The sequence below is a fragment of the Coturnix japonica genome, chromosome 1, assembly GCF_054131305.1.
Source record: "Coturnix japonica strain WE chromosome 1, WE-NBRP24, whole genome shotgun sequence".
In the NCBI taxonomy this organism is placed as follows: Eukaryota; Metazoa; Chordata; class Aves; order Galliformes; family Phasianidae; genus Coturnix; species Coturnix japonica.
The window spans coordinates 67,089,958-67,106,939 of record NC_140663.1 but is presented as its reverse complement, the minus strand read 5'-3'; the positions used below and the strand labels follow the sequence as shown (position 1 = coordinate 67,106,939).

General features: G+C 43.7%; 2 long non-coding RNA genes across 2 annotated transcripts; one reads left to right on the top strand and one right to left on the bottom strand.

Moving 5' to 3' along the window:
- Positions 1–599: 599 nt before the first annotated feature.
- On the bottom strand, positions 600–1,856 carry LOC116653846 (uncharacterized). Its single transcript, XR_004308409.2, has 2 exons — positions 1,218–1,856; positions 600–780 (listed from the first exon to the last, which is right to left on the bottom strand). It is a non-coding gene; the product is annotated as an uncharacterized LOC116653846 (long non-coding RNA).
- A 1,940-nt stretch (positions 1,857–3,796) lies between these two features.
- LOC116653848 (uncharacterized) lies at positions 3,797–15,045 on the top strand. Its single transcript, XR_014944819.1, has 3 exons — positions 3,797–4,077; positions 5,911–6,060; positions 14,231–15,045. It is a non-coding gene; the product is annotated as an uncharacterized LOC116653848 (long non-coding RNA).
- The last annotated feature ends 1,937 nt before the right edge of the window (positions 15,046–16,982 follow it).

Below are 16,982 nucleotides of genomic sequence, written 5' to 3'. Positions count from 1 at the left end.
TTCAAACATTAAGTTCTTGCAGGGATCAGCCTAAGAGGTGGTGAGATTTGTGGTCTAACTCGTGGGTTTAACTCATAATCCAATACAAATGACAAATGAGAGTAGCTTATACTGATCCCAAATTTGGCAGCATTTTGATCATCTTCAGGAAGGGGAACTTCTCCAGTCTCTGCCATCACTAAGAAAACAATTGTTGGTTGGACAGGACCGTAGAATTTCTGCAAGAATGAATGACTGCCTTTTTCTTATGGAGAAGAAAGTTCTGTGTTAATCAGAGGATATGAAGATGCTACAGAAATTGTATTAGTTCTTTGAAGCATCGCTACTTTAACTTATTTTTCCTATCAAATTCAGTTAAGTTCAGGGAATTTCCAAAGAGAAGAATTATGAAGTCTGACTGTTCCAAATAGATAAGTCAATCTCCAAACACAGTGATTCTCAGGAGAAACCATGTTGTTACTGAGATAATTAACCTCAACTAGAAGGATAAAAGAAAATTCTTATGAAATGTTTACGAACTGAAAAGACCCAGTTCTTACTATCTATACAAAGTCTAATTCTGCTGAGGGGAAGTCAAAGGAATTGCTTAAAGCAAAGGCTTTCTTTTGTCTCTTGAGACCTTGCAGGGCCAGATTGATTGGTAGTGGGCATTGGGCTGTTCCTCATCCAGGGTTCAGAGCTCAGGATTTTTGCCAGATTTGGAGACATGGCTGTGTTGCTCTGTGCTGTCTGCACATCCAATTGATTTCTGGTCCTTCTCAAAGGAATTGTGTCCCACACCTGAAACATCCAAGAGGGGCAAGAAAGCAGATGTAGTTCTTCCATGAATATTCTAAGCAACAGCAGTTCTTGGAAGATGCTTTCAGTTTATAGGTTGGCTTATTCTTGGTGATCTGTGGCATATCTCTGAGGCACATATCTCCTATGCTGTATGTAAATCAGCAGTAACACATCCTAGATTCCAGTAAGCTAATATCCCCCCATTTGATTAATAGAAACCCCAAGTTCCTTTTTTAGCTTCCTCTGGTGACCACAACTCACGTCACAAGTAAAGTCCTGCTTGCCAGCATGTGTGCACATGGTGTGCAGAACATGAACACAGCAAACCACTTCACAGCACACAGCATTGATTTTGTTGTTGTTGTTTGTTTTTTGTTTCCTTTCTCTCACTAGAAACGGTTAAAGACTAGAAGCCTTTGTTAATAAAATGCACATACCTGCTGTTGCTGCAGATGAAATCATAATGCTGGTAGCGATTTCTGGGCAAGGACGTTCTTTTGCAAAGTGCACTGAAAAGGGCAATGCCTTTCCAGAACTTGGAAAGCCTTTGTGATGTCATGCTGCTGTGTGTTCTACCACTAGACCTGTAGGTGAGGTGTCCTGAAGGACTGTTCTCTGCAGTCAGTGCAAGATTGCAGTTTCCTCTCTTTCCCCAGTGCTGATTGCAGCAGGAGTTTACTTTTGGTGGCTTCTTTTACTACAAGAGGAAGGCCTCAGTAGGGAAGCTTTTGTCCTGCTTCAAGGCCGCTGGAGGTTTTGCGGAGCTTTCCTGAACTTCACCATGGATGATGGTCAGAAGCCACCGTTTAGGAAGAGGGAACCAGGAAGTGGGGATGGAAGAAAGGAAAGAGAGAGGGGAGATGGAAGGCGTGAAAGGATGGGAGTCAATCTGGGAGCTGGGGCTGCGTGCAGTCAGGGCCTGATGACTGGGATCTGCCAAGGCATTGTGTTTCCTGATGGGGAGCTCTCAGAAGAGGGAACAGGCAAACCTCCTGGTTTTCTCTTTCTTCAGCTGGCTGTCCTTTGCTTCTTGTGGCTCATGGGTTACTTTATCCTGGCTTCCAAGGCCTTTATTTCCCTGCAAGTGACAAAGCAGAACAATAGCAGAGGAAGAGCAGGAAAGGAAGTAAGTTTTGTTTCCTCAGCAAAACCACATTGCTATCCCCTTACCTTAAGACTCAGATGTCTAGGCCTTTTCTTGAACAGAAAGGAAATAGAAAAACTCCAGTTGTGTGATGGATGAAACACTGAGCAAATGCCATTTGTAGTAACAAACTGATTTGGTAAATCAAGATAAATGCTCTCCTTCAGTCTAGTGCTTACCTGAGCCTGATGAGAGGTGTGAAAATATAAGGTGATGTTATCTTTCCTGATATTCTGCTGACTTTTAATATTCTGGGACTATCTGTCATCCCACTCACCCTTGGGAGAAAGCACCTGCCAAAGAAGCCACAAGGACTCTTGAAACCCTTCAGAATTGCTTTATTCCTCTCTGATTTCAGGAAGGTCGTTTGCATGTCTCATTTTGCCACAGGTGTCAATTTGCAAGAATAATTATTTCTTTTGAGTCTATTTATAATTTTCTCACACAGTGCCCTCTTTGAAGAGGAATGCAGTACTCTGATAGAGTCAGTCAATTGTGGTTGTAGCATCCCTGAGAAGAGGGAATAGCCTTTGAAAAGTTCCTCTAGTTCTAACTATTTGTCTTGGTTAACAAAAATACATAACTCTAGGAAAAAAGTACTCTTCCTTCTCAGTAGTATTTCCTAATTATATTAAAACCTAGTCCCTGAGCATTTTGCCCTGACGAAATGAAGCCTCCTATTCAGCAAAATATTCATCCTGAAATACAGAAATGGGGTATGACAGATGGCATTGGAGTTCTTGATCCTGTAGCTTTTTTCACCTGCAGATTTTAGTCTCACACATGTATGGGGCACATGCAAACTTGCATCACATTCAAACATAATTTGAACAGGGTCTTATTCAATATTTGGCTTTGGCCTGGATTTGTGGGTGAAGGGGCAGAGGGAAGAGAGGACCACGTGAAGAGAAGTAGTCACTGACTCCATTCTTGCTTGGCTGAAGACTCCTTGTTTCCCCGATGAATGCCTTGTGAAATTCACTGCATGAGGTTAAACTGATCCTGACAGATCCTGTCACCATGCTCCACCCTTAGCACAAATACTCATGGGCAACTTCAGAGCAGCTGCTCTTTATTTACTTATTTATTTATGAGCATGTTATCTGGGTTCAATGAAATTGGTTATTAAAAATTCTTGCTGGCTCCGAGGATGTCTGTTCAGTGTTGCTGCCTGCAAGTGTGGCTCCCTGTCACCGCTGTTTTTTTACTGGATCATGTTTTCTTCTCTTGGTGAATGTTTCCTCCCCAAAGCCTGGATGCTGCAGTTTCACTTCCAGCCTCGTCCCAATCTTTGTGGGCCCATAAGAATCTCCCAGTGCAGCCTGTTCATGCTCTTGACAGTCCTGATATTTGGAATCCCAGGGGCCAGTTTCTGCTTCCTCCAGAACAGAGATATGCTCAGGTTGAAATGTCTGAGCTTAATGGAGAGACCTGTCATTTCTTTAGGTCTTACTCTGCAATTGAAGAAGAGGGCAGATGCTCACTGTATCTTCACTTCAGCCTTTCAGGGACAAGCTTCAGGCTATTGACAAAGTGCTGTTTGGATTACTACTAATCTGGCAGAGAGCAAGCGTGGTATCTCTTATTTACAGCTCTGTTCCTAATTAGTTAGTGACAAAAATACATAATAAAAATACAGTTTATACTGAGATGGGCTCTGGCTAAAGCTTATTTGAGATCCAGTAAAGTAAAAAGACTTTCAGAGCTCTGAGTCGTTCTGGAGGTAAATCCCATGGAATACAGAAAATTATCCCCACCCAGGGTAAATCAGAAATCTGAAGGTGTTCTCCAAGCAGAAAGCAGTAAATGTAGCACATCAGAGCCAAGGCCAGACACGTGCTCATAATATGCATCTTCTTTTGAATTCTCTGGATACTGAACAGGATGGAACTTGAATCTTTCCCACTGTAGCACCTTCCTAAAATATAGAGCTGTGATGACAGAGTCAGAAGGTGCTAAACTTTTAAAATACTACTTAAGAGATGTTCTACTTTTTTCCCCCCCCATGCTTAAAAATATATGGGTGTGATATATCACTCTTGATTTTACTCTTTCTTTCGCTAGGTGTTTGATAGGAGGACACAGGGGATGCAGAGGGACCCAAATGCTCATGCATGTTGCCCACACAATTCTGCATTGCTTGGGTACCCACAGTGAGTATGTTGCTAGTAATATCCAAAGCATATCATACATGTATATATATGCATTACTCACAGCACAGGCATGGTGTCTCTTGACTATTGCCATTCAGTTCTACTAAATCAACTATTGCCTGTCTTACTTGTTTTGACCTTGCTTTCTGTACATTTCTGACAACTTTTTTGTCAACATGAAATGCTCCCCTGACTTTTATCCCATAGCCTTTTGGGGAGTGTGCTCACAGAGGCTGTCGTAAATCCTATCAAGTCCTTTGGCCTCAGGGCACTTTATCCTGTGTATGCCAGGTGAGCATGTTGATACCAAGGCTCTTGAAAGGTCAAACCTGGGCTTTCTCAGCCCTAGAAATTGAAGCTCTTGCATTTGGGTATCATCCTGAGCTGGCCTTCAGACTGGGACCTGGATGTCAATTGTTGCACTCCTGGATAAGTATCCTGCAAACTAGATTGTCGTTGGCACTACATTTCTTCTCCCTCGACTTTTTCTTCATCTATATCATGAACCTAAGTAGCTTTCCCATCTCCAGGCACTTAGCTTGCAGTGAGCAGCCTGGAGGCAGTGAACTTGCTAACTCAGTGCTATGAATCGCATCAGTCAGCAAACTTCATTAGATTTGCAGTCTTCTGGAATGTACTGGTCTGCTTTATGAATTCACCCCATCTTGTGTCCAGCTCACCAGCTTAAAATCAAGGATACTATTTCTTCTCAAGGTCCATCAGAATGTTGCCTCAGAGTTTGTGGGATGTAATGATGGGCTGTGATCTCTATTTTTAGTTCATTTTATAAATATTATTTATTATTCAAGCATCTTCCAGGGCACAAGTGATAAACTGTTTTTCTTAGTTTTTTGTGCACATGAATGAGTCATGGTAAAGAGCTCAAGGTCAGTGTTGCGTGAGGTGCTTGCGCTTTACATGAATCATAGAATCAGTTGAGTTGGAAGAGCTGAAGGTCATCTAGTCCATCTCCCCTGCAATGAACAGGGACATCTACAGCAAGATCAGGTTGCTCAGAGCCTGGTCCAGCCTGCCTGAATGTGTCTGGGGATGAGGTGTCCACCACCTCTCTGGGCAGCCTGTTCCAGTGCTTCACCATTGTTATTGTAAAAAAAAACTTCATTATATCCAATCTAAATCTCTTGTCTTTCAGTTTAAAACCATTTCCCCTTCTCCTATTAAAATACACCCTGCAAGAGTCTATCCCATCTGCTGCATGCAGATGCTGCTTGCAGTGTCTGGATGCTGTGTCTGGAAGCCAAACTTTGGCCTGTGAAAACTAGGATTGGCCTGATATATGGAGGTGGAGTGTGAGAGTCAGGACATCCCTTCTTTTGCAGATGACAGCACTAGATCAGACTCACACCACAAGCTTCTGTCTGCTTGCCAAGATCTGGTTCCTGACCACTCAGATGGAACACTAAACATCAGTTTCAAGGGATCCCTGCACAATGACTTCCCAGTTCTAAGTTTAGAGGGAAAAAAACAAAAGACATCATCTGATGGAGTGGCTGTTTTGGGAGCAGAAGAAATCCTGCCCTCCCCCTCTGTTTATTATAGTACGTGCTGTGATTTGGGCAGAGGTTTCACCCCTAATCTGCAGAGGTGCTGCACATGCACGAAACCTGCCAGAAACAATGGGAAACTGCATGCAATTTGTTGTCCTCCAGATTAGGCCCAAGGGAAATGATGCACTGTGAGGATAAGGAGGCCTGTGAGGGATAAAAAGTAAGAAAACAGTTGTGGAGGAAAAATATGTGGAGAAATGAGAATGATAGTAGGAGCTTACTCTAATGATCAGAAATTCAGAAAACTTGTATCTGTCTCTTCTAGCACTTTCTCTGTGAGGAGACAGCTGAGTGATTATCCCTCAGACCATCAGGAAGAACGCAGTGGCAATGGAAAGGAAATCTGCAGCTTCTTTCTGGGACCACTGCTTCTTCAAGGACTGAGTGGAGTGTTTGAAGATGCTCTGAGCTGCAGGTACAATGGTCAGGAAGGCTCTTGTACCTCACATTATAAAGGAGAGTTGAGAGTTTCATCACCAGAGATGAAAGATGCTGAGGGTCTGATGGGCTGCTCACTCCAACGTGGATGCTCCTGGTGAGGCAGTTTTCCTTAACAGCTCAGAGAAGCAGCATCAGATGGGTGAAAGTATTTCTGCATTTTGTTGGCCTTTTGCAGAAATTGCCACTGAAGGCCTTATCCTGTAGAGTGATAAGAATGCAGTGTTAATTACAAATGGGGGGAGGGTCTTTCCTCATAAAATGAAAAAAAAAGAGTGGAGAGAGCATCTAAAAACTCTGGTGGGGAAGATTGCAGTAAGAATCAAGGGCTTCCCCTAGGGAAACTTCCTTTGGCTTTTGAGTTTATGAGACATGAGCAATGTGTTTGTCTTTGCAGCTATTCCCAGCCCTTCCCTACCCACCTACAGATTTGTTGTTTATACACAGTGACTCTTCTGTGCGGTTTTGGCCATTCTGCTCTTTACTCATGGCCCTACAATGGACTGTTACTGCCCCCTCATCCACCCTAAAGGAAGCAACCTTCGCATGTCTGGGATTTGCAGGGTATTTGTGTTGTCCCTTTGCTCCACGTGCAAAATGTGGGTGCCCAAATGCATTACGGTCCCTGAGCCAGGATGTTACCCACTGAAATGGTTTACAAGTGCCTGCAGCACTGGCACAAGCCTTGGCTGCCAAAGCCTTGTTGCAGTGCTCATGCTCTGAGGTTTGGAAGGGGGGGGGGAGGAGGGGGTAGTTTGAAACTTGAGCACAAACCATTGGTTATCGAGCACTATTCCTGTTCTACCTCCTGTTCCCTTCCCCCAGTCTTTTATTTCTTCTTCCTGACACAGGCTTAGGTGGGCATGCACAATAACAAATATTCAATGACTTAAAAGTTTTAATTTCCTGTTGGAAACATTTGTTGTTATTTTTCCTCTCCTCCCCTATTAGGCCTTTCCTTCACTTTAGAGTATTACTGTGACCCTAACTGACACTTGAGATTATGAACTCCTTTGGATCTCATTGATTTCCAGATAAATTTTGGTAAATAAGAGGAGAATTAAGACTCCAATTGCTGCACTTTCCTCAGTAGGTGCAAACCAGCTTGTCCGTGTTGATTTTGCAATTGGTAAAGAATGCATCTTTACATGTCACTGCATGTCATCTGATAGTGCAATAAAAATAGGTGGTGAGATGTACCACAATGATGTGTTTAACGGTCTGCCTGGTATGGTAGACTGAATGGAGCAAGGGAGGTGAAATGGTCTGGTTACTGAGAACTTTTAAACTTGTCAGCAACATGTACATTACATGTTGCATGCAAGAGGGCTGGCAGTGCTCTGGGACTGCAGTCTCCCACCAAGCATGAAGGTTTGAGCATCACTAAATTGGAAACCAGTAAAATTAGCTCTTTGGCTTTTGGCCATCTCTACTTAGCTCTGACTGCGGGTGTTGGAGTGTCACAGTGGCAGGCAGCAATGTGTCACTGGGCTGCACTTAATGAAGGGACAATTATTGGACATGCGTGGGCATGTAGGTTTGTACATCTCTGTGACAGAAAGAGGGGCTTATGTATATACAAACACTGATGCACATCTATAAATATATATACATGGCTTGAGCTTTGAAATATGTCTCTTAGCCACTTCAATTTTTCCATCTGGGTCCCCAAATAATGCTTTTTCATTGCACCCCAACCCATGGGCTCTCTTGGCTCTTGGGATGGAGGATAAAACTCCACAAGATGAGCTATCTCCTTGACTCTAGGGGTCCATGGAGGCCTTAAACTCTACTTACAAAGAGAGTTTTCTATCATGGTCACGTGTGATGACTTGCTTTGGCCATAAGAGCCTGGGTATGGATGGCTTTCAGCTGTGCTGGCTGATTGTCCCAGCTCAGCTTATCACTCAGCATAACAGTGGGGAAATATGGCAGGTCTGTGCCACACTGCTAAGTACTGGGGATCCTAGAAAACAATCAGAAGGCTTCCTAGCAGGCTGCTCTGACAACCTGCATGAGGGGAGAGTCCAGCAGTTCAGTCATGAGGGAGGTGAGAGGGCAATATGTGCTGAGCTGGAGCTGATATTAGCTTGTGCAACAACCACCCTCCTACGTATTTTTAAGTGTTTTTTTTTTCTTTTTTTTTTTCTTTTTTTTTTTTTTTCTTCTGAATACTGTCAGCACTCTGTGCTTTGCATCAGGAAGAAATTTGGAGATTTTGCTGCAAATTAAAGCTTCTGTTTTTCTTTCCAGTTCTTTGCTCATTTATTAGATGCCTGCAGGTTGAGCATCTGTACAGCCACAAGTCATGCTATTCAAATGATCCCTATGCTCAGCAGCCCCACACACCCCAGATTTTCAGAGGATCTGAGCATCTGAGCAGGTTCCACTGGCTTCACATTATTATTGTGGGGCTCCCACTCCAACCTACGTGCCAGACCCAGGAACATCAAAGGCACTGCAGAAGTTCACACCAGATGAAAGGCTGGTCCCACCCCTCTTGCCCACGGATCACTGCTTTCCCACCTGGGTAAAACAGTGGGTAGGGACAGGGTGGGACCATGGGGCAGGGCAGCCTCTGCCCGGGTGCTCTCTCTTGGCTGTCAGGGCAGCACCCTGGGGAAGTATCCACAAACTGGAGCTCAGCCTTCACCTGAGGCTATGTCTGCAAAGGGCACGTTGCCTCCTCCTTGGCATCCAGCTGCCAGTGCCCTTGTTTTGCTTTCCAGCCCTTGCTAAGGCACAGGACTTACTGAAAGGAATCAGCTCGGATGTAGCTTCCTGATTTGACTCTGTTTGAATCAGTATTAAAAACCTGCAGTTGTCTGGGATTCCTGTGAAATGAAATCTCCCCCAAAATAAGTGGCTGCACTTTTCCCCAGAAAGCCCCACTGTCAGGAAAACACAGCATGGAGTAAAGGAGCAGCATCTCTCTGCAGTATAACAAGCTGTCTAGAGGTTGGAAAGGCATGAGTTTGCACAGCTTAGCTTATATAAATTGAACGGCAAGTGCCAGCAAACTGCAGCAATGTGAGAGAACCTAGTAGGTTTGAAGTGTTACAGAACAAAGCTACTTTTATGATTTATACACTTGCCAGCCATCAAATTCTTAACTGAAACTGGAGCTTTCCTGGTAGCACCATGAGGGCTAGAGGGGCTGTGAAGAATTTCTGGTATTGAAGCAGCTGTCCCAGTGTGACACAGAGCTATCAATAGGAGGTCTATCAGGGCCAGCAACAAATGGGCCATTGGTTTTGGTTTCCTCTACCTCACCAGCTCTAGTATGAGTCATATAGAGTGGTCACAACCCTCTAGACAACTGTCATAAACACTCTGTGCAAAGTATGGCAGCAAATGAGAAGCCCCCGTGCTTCCCAATGAGCTATTCATCCTTTGCTGTATGGACCCCAGTGGCTGGAGCTGAGAGAGAAAACCCCATGTGGTGGCATTCTTGAAAGCCTCATGTTCCCAACCCTGTGCTTGTTTCTGGGCAGCGAAGGAGCTCAAGGGGGCTGCAGTGAGTTTATGGTCACTGAAAGGAGGGCAGGTAGACACTTCATCCCTGTGATCTGCCCTGTGGTGCCTGTAGTCAAAAAAGAATGGGCTGAAAGTCATGGTTTTGCTGATGGTGAGAGTTGTGTCAGGCTTGTAGCTTTGTTATACTTTTGTTTTCCTGCATGCTCATGGAGGAGTCACTTGGGTGTAACCCTTCTGAGGTGTTTTTACCTCCTGTGTAAAACGGGGATGATAACATTTAACTACTCTTTAGCAAAGTAAAGTGTACTTTACAAAGGCAAGAAGAAATGCAAAGATTCCAGTAATTGTGAGTGTTGAATGAATTTTGGTCAATAGATTCAAATACCAGCCAGTGTTCTCAGTGTATAATATAATGGCAGGTTCTTGTGTCAGTACTTCCCTGGAAGTGGTAAGAAACACCGGTTAGAGTGTCTTCAGACCATTATCTCCTTGCTAGTGCTAAGCTTGTATGCCCTGAGACATGATTTATTTAGATAATAGCTCTCATTGCTTCTGTTTTGCCAGAAAACATCCTCCGGTTTCTGCTGGCTTCTGAGCCAGCAGCATTAGAGATTATTTTTTCACATTTGTTTGCACATTGCTCTCACTAATGCTTCCAACAGAAGCCTGTGGGCACCGAAGTGAGGAGACAAGGCATGAAATTAATGACAGGCAGGCAGGAGGATGTGGCAGGAAAGCCTAGCAGGAATGCATTTGAGTATCAGTGTATTAAATGTCTGTGAGGTTGTGTAAAAGTTATGATAGCATGTAGCCATCATGGGGGCTACCTTGTAAATACTGAAGGCTGACCGTGGGGTGGGACTCCCATCTTCAGGCTAAAAATATAAAGGAATACCCTATATCCAACAAGTGCACAACAGTCAATAAGTAGCTAATGATACTTTGGGCATGGACTTCGTAAGACCAGACAGCTATTTCCTCTACATTTTCCTTGCATATGCCATCTGGAATTCCAGTACCTACCGGAATGACTTATTTTGCAGAAGTACAGTGCTGATGATGGAGTGAGAGAAACCTGTGTCATAACAGGAACATGTCAGGTTATTTTGGTACAGAATGAAGTGGGGGACTAGTGAAATTGAGGGTTTTGGCTCAGAATCCCAGTGCATCTATTTTTAGGGTGAGACAGAGTAAGGCCAGTTAACACATGGTGGAAGAACTTGTTCTTCCCATCTGGAGCAGTTGGTCTCTCCCACTCACTCTGTTTATTTGCAGGCAGCAGACTTTTCTTCCTGGCCTTCTCTCTTCTCCCATTTAATTTGGATTGGCCATCTCTTCCATTTAAACAGAATCCAACAGTATTTCAATGCCAGGAAAAATACCAAAACGCTGCTCTCAAAGCCACAAAGGGTTCAATTATTTCCTGGAGACGATATGAAGCTTATAGAATTACAGGAGATAGTTATCAACTCTTACTTGTGGAGTAAAAGGGTTGGGAGTGAGTAGAATAGAAATCATTGTGCTTTTGCCTATGAAAGTCTCCCAGATCATTTCATAAAATCAGGTTATGTGCAGGTGGCAGGTGGAGGAAAGGGGGAATAAGTAAGTCTTGGCACTTTCTTATCCTTATCTCTCTCCCAGCTCTGCACTGGGCTTGGATTCGGGACTAGTAGCTATGCAGTGAAGGGAGCATAATCAGCGTCCCACAGCCTTCATCCGCTCTGCTCCCTCTATGGACTAGCAGCTTCCCACCAGGCAAAACACACTGGTTAACTGCTTTATTAGGTGGAGGAGAAATGGCTGCACTTGTTCTGGGAGAACAAGAGAAGAGGCACCAGCATGTCATTTTTATGCCACTGTGTTAAGCTCACTTGCTTGTTTTTCATATGAGCTGTAACTTTATGATGATGGAAAATGAAATATCTGTTTAGGACACGATAGGTGAACAAATGTTCATGGTATGGGTTATACTGGTGTGCCTGGTAGTAAACAGAAGGCATGTGGAAGCGTGTATGCATAATGCCTGTTGTACTGGACTGTCTGTGTGTGGGAATTCAAAATAGCTCTCGGACTTAATTGTGGTAAAGTAAAGTAATCTTCCGTGTGTGGTATGGAGGAGCTGAGAGAAAATGCAATCTGTCCTTTGAGACAACATTCTTAGCAAAGTCTGGGGAGGAAAGGATACTCTTACTTCACCAGTTACAGCACCTGCATTTTGACTGTTCAGTCATGAAGCAGCTCTCCTAGAAAGTCAGCTTTTATATATGGCATTTGTACAGTCAGCCAAGAATAGCACTGGTTAGGTAGCCCAGTAACACAACCTCGTACAAATGAGATCAGAGCTTCTACAAAGAAACCCAGATAAGAAACAGCTGATTCCAGAAGCATGGCCTGAATTGTAGCCCTTAATCCTATTACTGCAGGTCTCTTTCAGTTTGCTGCTGTTTTGTATTTGAAACAGCATGATTTTCAGCTCACTGCATCAGAAGACACCTTTCCTTTTTAAGGAAGGAGGAGGAAAAATTTGGTAGCATTGTAAATGCAAGTTGGTTCTTCTAATGTAGTATCTATTGTGGTTACAGTGGAGTTAAGGAAAAAGAGGAAGGCTCTTTTGTGGGCTAATAGGTGGGGAGTGCAGCTCATTTTTCAAATTAAAAGTAACTAAGTAAGGAAGGCAATATTCTGATCAGGAGTCCAATGTGGTGGGAGAGTCCAACAACAAGAGATGCTGGCTTGCTGACTAAAGGACCCAGTCACATAGAGGAATGCACACAGGGACTGAAAACAAAACAGCTTGGCTCTCAGCATGACCCCAAGATCTGGAGAACCACCCAGAGAGCCTGGATGCCGATGCCCAGAGGGCCAGCTGCCCGTATTTGCTCTCTGTTGCTTTTCTCATACCCACAGTCCTGCAGAAAAGCCCTCAGATTTGCTTCTTAGAAATGACTGGCATCAAGTACTGCCCATGTCGGACCAAGAATATGCTTTTTACCCCAAATGGACATGTGTATCCAAGTCAGGCCCTTGGCAAATATTACAAGATGATATTTTTCCTGCCATGATCTCAGCAAAGGGTGTGCAAAGAAGGAAAACAATCTTATACAGATCCCCTGCTGAGCTTGGCCAACAGACTATGGGTCTGCTGTGGTATACATGGCCATACTGGATCAGACCCATGTCCTGCCTCTAGAATGCTGGGCTGTGACTTTCCTGCCTCTACAGAGTGGGATGGTAAGATTCCATCATGAGTTCTTTGGCCACTTGCTGCAGCTGAGCCTTCAGTAGCATCCCCAGGCTCTGCAGACAGCTTTAGGCCACAATCAAATCCCACAAAAACCAAGGGACTGTTTGGATGCACATGCTTCTCTGTCTTGAAAATGTATAAAATATAATCTTGAATTGCAGACGGTTGTGCAAAGCCAGCATTTTGAGCTTCTCCACTGTTCTCTTTCAGATTGGCTAGAGATAGGACATGTTTTTGTGTGTGAATTCAGGCCCCCTAGAACATCTGGAGCTTAGCTGTGGGTTAGTGACACTTTCAGGCCAGTGAAATTTGGGTTGTAACTTTAAGCATTTTGTTGCTCACCAAAGCAAGCAGAGCATTTCTTGATCACAGGGATGGCTATTCTTCATCTATCCTGCTACTTCAAGGCTTAATTCAGCAAACACTGAAAATGCATCAGTTGGTCTTTCCACAGCCTACCTTCCAACCTTTACTTCCTCCAGCTATTTGTTTTGAGTTACTTGCTCAGGAATTGTTTTCCCTTTGACTTTAAACTTTGACTTTAAAAGTTTGCCTCGCACATCAAGAAAACTGCTATTTTGGCAGAAAAGTGAAAAGAACACAAAGAAGAAAAAAATACATATATATATTTTTTCCCTGATGATTTAACACACAAGTGTTCTTTTTAGTGCTACTGTTCCTGCTGTGTTAGAGCATCTTCTTTTCTCAGGCATGCCAGAGCTACCATAGAGTGGATAAAACAGGGTGCCTCTTAGCTCTGCTTTGTTGGACCTAGAAGCTGACTGGGAGCTGAGACCTGCCCATCCGCCTGCTGCTCTGAGTAAGGCTCCCTCATAAGCTGTTTTGATGCAGGTGATAGAGTCGGACAGAGAAGCTTTTGTGTGGAGATTTGCACAGCTCGTTCCTCTGCTTTACTGCTTTAGTGAAAGTTGAAACAGGTGTGCTGGAACCACTCTGTTCATTGCAGGGTTTTTTTGTTTGTTTGTCTGTTTTTTTTCGGGTTCGGATTCCTGCGTATTATTTTGTGACGTTCCTTATTTTGAGTTGAGGGTGACATTCGTCTCCTCAGGACATATGAAATGGTTGGTGAAAGTCCTCAGGTAGCTTTTTCGGGATAGCCGGGAAAGGATGTATTTGGCAGCAGGGATGGCAGTTGGTTCGGGAGTGTATCTGAGAAGTCTGAGCCTCTAATTTGGGATGCATACTTTCTGGTTTCAGCCAGAAGACTAGTTTCTCTCATGATATTTTTGTTTTCTTCTTCCACCACCAGCTGCGAGCAGGAAACACACGGGGCACACAGTGTGAAGGCGATCCAAAAGCTTGTTATATCAACTTTTTAAGGGTTTTTGGTTTTATTTTGAGAGTGAGAAGCAGGATGGCTGGGTGCAAAAAGGACCCTAATTTCTCTCCTTTCTTTTTCTAACAGTCTCAGTCTCTCTCTACCTGCTGGCATGGAAGAAAACAGAGTCTCTCACCTTCCTCTTGCTGCATAGCAGCACGGGAGAGTCTTGCTCACAGAATGAAAGAAGAAGCAGGAAGAAGGAAATGAATAGCTGAGTCACTATTGCAGAAAGAAGCTTCAGGGAGAACGGAAGGGGGCTGGCCGTGTATCTTGGAGACAAAGCACAAATGTGGTGGTGGATAGTTGCAGAGACATCAGATCCTGTCCATCTCACAGAGCATGTGGAGTTACCAGGGAGCCCCTGCCCAGGGATGATGGCAACTTTCAGTGGGTTCCAGCTACTGAGAAATACATGGGAGTTCCATGCTGTAAGTCAGCTATACAAACAAGGAAGAAAAAATGGCTGAGACAGAGAAAGTGATGTATTAACACTAATAATTGGAAAACTGCTTAATAGCTGAAGATGCTATGGGCACGGATAAATAAAAATCTGGTGAGGAGGGTACCAGTTACAATACTAGTTAGTCCTGTCAGGATGTTGATAATCCTTCGCTGTGATCTATGGAAGAGAAAACTAATCTGTACTGATGTTTTGAGCACTAGTCCTATATGTGTCCTGCTTTTTTACTTCCATACACAATTTATCAATACAAGAAACTGCACATGTAGTGGTGGCAAGTACAGATTAATTCAAATTATAGATTAGTTCTTGAGTCTAACTTTTAGGCTGTTCTCCAAGGGTCCCTGTAATGGAGAAAAAAAATTATGCATGTCCTTTTTTTTTGAAGGAAAAGTCTTCTAATTCTTCCTACAGCAAAATAAAGAAAGCAGTACTGTTGGAGTTGAAACGGTGTGCAAGCATTAAGTATTAATAAACAAGTAATTATCATAACAATAACCCTAATGAAAAGCACTAGGTTGTATTTCCAGAAGGTTATGCTGTGCAAAGATGGAAAGAGATTTCATGCAGTTCATTGCCCTGCCTGTGCAGGACAGTTTCTAGGCTGAAGAATTCAACAGTTACTGAACTGAACACTAACTTATCTTGGCCTCTGCAGCTCTGCCTTTACCAGTAAAAGCAACTGTGGAATGAATAGAGCTAGGCAAAACACCAGTGTGCTTGCAAGCAAGAATACTGGCCTCAAGGATTTTGATGTAGAACTGTTTTTCTGTGCAAAGGAATCTGAAAGAAACCTTCACATGTTTTTGTCTGAGTCTGCTGGTGAAAAATATCCTAGGCCATCACGTCAGACTTCTATATTTTCCCAAATCTCAGATTCCCATTTTTTCCCTGAGTTAACACTCCATAAACAAATACAATTTTAGGTTCTCATTCAAATTGCTGGACGAATTTCCATTAGTGCCTGTACTAAACTTCATGCAGATCTTTTCATGGTCCTGATTATTTTGTAAACTCCAGGACTGCAGGAAAGTGATACTCCATTCACCCAATGAATAAAGCTTATTAAGGTCAGCTCTTCCTCTGACCATTCACTTGGGCTTCTGAGTTCTTTTGGCATATGAGCCGTAGCTAACATCATATATTCATGACAGACTGGGTAGATGAGGGGAAAGCAGTGGATATTGTCTTCTTTGACTTCAGCGAGGCTTTTGGCACTATCTCTCACAACTTCCTTGTAGGTAAGCTTAGGAAGTATGGGATACATGAGTGGACAGTGAGGTGGATTAAATAAGAACTGGTTGACTGTCAGAGCTCAAAATGTAGTGATCAGTGGCACACAGCGTCTAGGTGGAGGCCTGTAGTTAGTGGTGTTACCGAGGGGTCCGTTCTGGGTTTGGTTTGTTTAACATCTTTATCAGTGACCTGAGCAAAGGGATAGGATACTTCCCCAGAAAGTTTGATGATGATATGAAGCTGGGAGGAGTGGCTCACACCAGAACGCCTTGCTGTCATTCATCAAGACCTGGATAGTCTGGAGAGTTGGGCAGAAAGGAAACTGATGAGGTTCCACGAGAGCAAGTTTAAAGTCCTACACCCAGGAAGGAGTAACTGCATACGTTAGTACAGGTTAGAGGCTGACCTGATGGAAAGAAGCTCTGCAGAGAAGGCCCTGGCTTTATTGCTGGACAACAGGTTGACCATAAGTCACCAATGTACCCTTGTGGCCAAGAAGGTCAATCAGGTATCCTGGGATGCATTGAAAAGATTGTAGATAGCAGGTCAAGGGAGGTTCTCCTCCCTCTCTACTCTACCCTAGTGAAGCCCCATCTGGAATACAGTGTCCAGTTCTGGACTTCTCTGTTCAGGAAAAACAGGAAACTACTGGAGAGATTCCTGCAGAGGGCTGTAATGATGAGTAGGGACCTGGAGGTCTTATGAGGAAAGGCTGAGACCTGTAACTGTCAGGCCTAGAGAAGATGAAAAGACTGAGAGGGGATCTTATCAGTGCTTATAAATATATAATGGGCAGGAGACAAAAGGATATGGCCAGACTTTTCCCAGTGGTGCCTGGTAATAGGACAAGGGGCAATGGATGCCAACTGGAGCATGGAAATTTGTAAGACTTCTTCTCTGGAGATATTCAAAACCCTTCTGGACACTTTCCTGTGTAACCTGTCAAGGGAACTTGCTTAGAGCAAGGCGGTTGGACTAGATGATCTCCAGAGGTCAATCTCCAGTCTCTTTATGATTCTGTGATTCTGTGTTTCAGTAGGTAAGTTAGCCACCGAAAACCACAAAATCTAGAGAAGTGCTTCAAAATAGTTTTCTTGATCCACATGGTGTGTTGAACTTTGTACACAAAGTTCACTGGAA